We start from the raw sequence: 5,346 nt of genomic DNA on the forward strand, positions 1-5,346 counted from the left end.
GTGAAAAATATGTCTAAACTGAAATGATTTAAACAATGCTGCGATATGTAATATCATACAAACACTTATATATAGGAAGTACCAGCGGCGTATCCACCATGCTTGTATCATATTACACACGCCTCGTTACTTAAATCACTTACCCAAACCAACCACCAATGTCAAATGTCTATGTTTAAACCAATTGCCAAATGTATTGAATAATACGTCAAATGTTTATGTCAAAATGTAAATCATGTAATGTATAACCAATGTCAAAAATGTTTATGTGTCAAAAGTAAACCATGTAGTGTGTAACCAAAATGATATGTATGGCTAGCGAAATGCATCAAATAAACCATAGGTGAAAATGCACAAAACAAAGTATTGAAGTAAAACTTGGTTTAAATCAAAGTTATGTTTTGTGGAAATGCATGCTATACTGATACAAACATCTATGCGGTATTGTGAAAATTCCATACATTCAAGCCTTGAGACAGCAGGATAACCTTAGAGTAAAAGTTATCAAAAAGAAATGTTTTCGGATTCGGTCATTCCATCCATCCAAACAAACCTAGGATTTTAGGAACGGGATTTGTCAAGTCCTATGGTACCACTACCTACTACCGAGCGGCGTGATCAATGTTAATGAATGTACATTGTCCAATTTAAACAAACCAAATGTCATACCAAAATGTAAGCATGTGATGTGATGTGAATGTACTAAGTATGAACAAAATGATCATACATAGCATGTGATGTGATGTAAAACAATGTACTAGTATGATGAACATACATAGCATGAAAAAGTAATGTAAATCAAATGTACTAAGTATGCTACAAAGGACATACATAGCAAAAACATAATGAAATCATGTACTAATAGTGTACTAGTGAACATAGCAAGTATATGATACGAAAACATGAAAAGCATGAAAGTAACAAGTAGACACACGAGTTTCACCCCAAAATGTTTGAAAAATAGTAAAAGAGGGGTCTAGGTACTCACTTGAGGGTGCTTAGAAGTCTTGAACAACAACCAAGCGAAGCTAGAGGGATCACAGAATCAAACGGCACCCTATATAGATAACTATATAAATAACCGGACCTAAATCGGGAGATTGGATAGTATGAGGTTTCGTAAACCAAATGAGTATTGGAACTCATATGATATGGTTTAACAAAACCCATATACTAAAATGAAACCTAACCTAAGTGCGTACGACCCATTACGACCCGTTTAGGAAGGTTATGCTACTTTAACGCGTCGTTCACGTAAAACGTGTTCGGACCGCTTAACTAGTCATATGACAAGTAAAATATGCCTTAACATATCTAATACAGTTACCTAATCAGTTTAGATGTCAAAATTTAGGCTACATATGCTTAAAATGAATTTATGCGTAAAAAGGGCATTTTGGTAATTTACCTAAGGCATATAAACTACCTATCATACAACTACTTAAACGAAGTGACCATAAGGTATAACCTCGGAATGTTATTCCCTATACAACTATGGTCACCTAATGTGTATGGTTGGATCCTAAAGATCGACCAAACGGGTCGGGTTCGAAAGTATAAGCGATTGATTAGATCGCTTACCTTTACGACCCTAGACAAGCACAATTCTAAAAGTGACGAGTTAAACATGTTAAAACATGTTTAACAAAGTTTAAAAACAGGTTTGGTATCAAAACAAACGGTTTTGATACCCTACAGTAGTTTGGTTACAAAATACGTGAGAAAACGCATTTTGGCGGAAACTACGACTCGTCACTGAGCCTAGATAACGTGGTAATCAGTAGGTATAGTCACTAGGGACTATAGTGATTACGCTCACGTTATGAAGTTCAAACGAACTTCGTGTTGACCATTGTAATGCCCATAAATTTAAAATCATTAACCACTAAGAAAACCCTAATTAAGACACCCAAGTAATTCTGCACTAACCCTAAAATTTTCGAAACAATCGGAATCATGATCAGGGCCCCTAAAACTCAGGGGGGGTAAAACCTAGTTGACGATTATCTTTATAATTCGTTGTCTGAATTAAAATTTCCTGCGAAACCAACTCAGCTAAGCTACTTAGACACGAAGCAACCTAGGCTAGAAAGTAGACCCGTCGCGCCACGCGACGGGTATACAAGTCTCTTTCGCATGGCGCGAAGGAGACTATTTTCCAGCTATAAATAGTAGAGGTTGGGACTTGAAACTCTGCGCTTGAACGACGTTAAAAGACGAAAATTACACTGAGTTATGCTCTATTTACCACAATTAACACACACCGATCTCGAATTGCTGCCGCAATCAGGGTAATAACTCGATCGCTATTACGATTCAACGTCCGATCGATTATAACTATCCAACGATTGTCTGAGTGCTGCTCAAATTGAGCTTCTACTTTGATTATTCGTCGTGATTTCAACTTGAATATTTGAGTGATGTTCGAATTCGGACTATGCTCTGTTATTCGTTGTGAATCCGATTGAATTGTTAAGTATTGCACTTGATAATAGTTGTGAGGGTTTGATCTCGTGAATTGACGTAAATGCTGTATTAAGTTACTAACCTAGTTTGTGTGCATGTTATTTAAATTAGGTTAAAAGATTAATCAGTAGTCTAAACTCTGCCCATATAAATCTAAAATATTAGCACAAGGTAGCTTCACTTTGGAATTATTAAGGTACGGATCCTTACCCCACTCTTTATTGCTTCATATTCAAATTGTTATAAACCACTAAATTACTATATCTGTTAAAAACTCCTCACGTCTTTGATTATCGATTCATTTGACAGTCCGTTCGATTCCTATCATTTGATTTAACTTTCATGTCATGCGATAGTATTATGTTGTTATACTCATTATCGCATGTTCCAATATATGTTCCGTTTTGTTATGAAAATAAGTTTTATAAGTTATGTGAATAAGACCATTTGTACTCTGATACCCTGAGTATCGCTTCTCGTGGAGTGTCCCACGAGCATGTTGTTGTGGCATCAACATCATGTGCTCCATCCGTGACGGAGAGATCAGTTCACGGCGTCTCTTAAGTACAAGTGTGGTACATAAGGCTATTAGGAGGCGTATGGATCGATCCTAGGATTTAAGTATAAGGAGGTGGATAACGGGTATGCCAATTCGCCATCTCATGTGATAATTATGCAGGAGTAGCTACCTGGGTATTGTCACGTTTTAAGTTTGCTCATGGGTACATCCGTAAGATATGATTATGAAATTTTGTTCTTGCATCGTATCATTTTCGCCTAAAGTTCCATCCGGATAAGATTTCATATGAAGCAATTATTTGTTATTTGAGCCTAAAATTCCGTACTGAGCATTCGGCTCATTCCGTAAACTTTTTGTATATACAGGTCCACAGATTATTTTGGGAGGGGAAAAGAGAGAAGAATAAAGCCTAGGAATAAATCTGAAGATGTTAGTTAATTAAGATGAATGTCTCCGCTTGTATATTAATCTTAATTTTAATGGTCGTGTGGTTGTATCCTTATCAAATAAATAAATGGAATTATGACTTTTGTTTATGTTACCGTTATTGTGACACGTCAGCCCTTCCGGGTTGGGGTGTTACAGCTATGGTATCAGAGCAAAGGCTCTTTCCTGTAGAAAACTTGAAGATAGTAATTAAGACCTGTGAGGAATGGGTAGATATCTATAGGATTCAACTTGATCTCTTATTTGGTTTAACTCCTATGTCTATTCTTAAAGATGCCTCCTCGTCGTCCGCCACGTAGGAATACTCGTACTAACCATGAACGTAACAACACTTCTTCGAATGAGACTCCAGTTGATCCAAACATAATTAATGCTATCAACCAGGCTGTTGCTGGGTTGCTTCCAAACCTGGTTGCTCAAACAGCTGAGGCCGTTATTCAACAAACTCTTCATCCAGAACGCACTAACAGTAATCCAATCTCTGGTGGTGAAACTCGTGAGAATACCACTAACAATATTACTTATAGTATAGACATATGGATTAGTAAATTCCAAAAACAAAAGCCGAAATCCTTTAGTCACGCTACTAATCCAGTCGAAGCAAGAAACTGGATAGCTCATGTTGAAAAGATCTTCGGAGTTCTTGGAGTTCCGGAGCAATACAAAGTTAGACTGGCTACCTACAAATTGGAAGATGACGCACAAACTTGGTGGGAAGGATATAAGCAAGTCAAAGGAGGGGATGATTTTGACGCTAATCTTTCATGGGTCGACTTTCGTAATATCTTTTACGATAAATATTTTTCGACCGCTGATAAAGAAGCTTATATCAGGGAGTATGCTATAATTCGACAGGGGAGTGATGAACCAGCCTCTGAGTTCATTACTCGATTTTCAAGGTTGGCTAGTATTGTAGGAGATGTTGCAGGATCAGCAGAAGTCCAGGCAGAAAAATGCAAGTGGGCAGTTAATGATCGAATTCGGAAATCGATCATGTACATGAAATTTAAGGATATCAGCGAAGTTGCTGATGCAATCAAAACTTTTGAATTCGAAAGAAAAGAATTCCTATCTCGAACTGGGGAATCTGAAGAATCAATTCGTTCTCTATACCCTAATCTATTCTCGCAATAGAATTTTAGTCAAGTAACGGTAAATCTTGCTCTTTGACATATGTTCATTTGTTTCTGTTTACGGTCATTTACGCTTTATCTTAGGTGAATATATTTTAGCTATGACTAAGCATATCTATGTAGGAAATATCAGTACTAATAGTCACTCTAAGTATCCGTAAGTCTCTATTAACCTTTCGTACGGTAAGATATTTTATTAAGATACGTTATAAAAGGACCATTAGGGCACATATATAAGGTAATTGACAAGTATAGTCATGACCTTAGTTATGAATTTCAGATACACATGTGTGGTTAAGAGATTCTGATTATATAAGTTAGTAACTCTGCTAGGAAAGTTTCATTTCTGTTACTTATGCACTAGGTTATATTCTTATTTGAAAAATTTCGAGGACGAAATTTCTTTTAAGGGGGTAATAGTTGTAATGCCCATAAATTTAAAATCATTAACCACTAAGAAAACCCTAATTAAGACACCCAAGTAATTCTGCACTAACCCTAAAATTTTCGAAACAATCGGAATCAGGATCAGGGCCCCTAAAACTCAGGGGGGGTAAAACCTAGTTGACGATTATCTTTATAATTCGTTGTCTGAATTAAAATTTCCTGCGAAACCAACTCAGCTAAGCTACTTAGACACGAAGCAACCTAGGCTAGAAAGTAGACCCGTCGCGCCACGCGACGGGTACACAAGTCTCTTTCGCGTGGCGCGAAGGAGACTATTTTCCAGCTATAAATAGTAGAGGTTGGGACTTGAAACTCTGCGCTTGAACGACGTTA

Source organism: Helianthus annuus, chromosome 14 (genome assembly GCF_002127325.2).
Source record: "Helianthus annuus cultivar XRQ/B chromosome 14, HanXRQr2.0-SUNRISE, whole genome shotgun sequence".
NCBI lineage: Eukaryota > Viridiplantae > Streptophyta > Magnoliopsida > Asterales > Asteraceae > Helianthus > Helianthus annuus.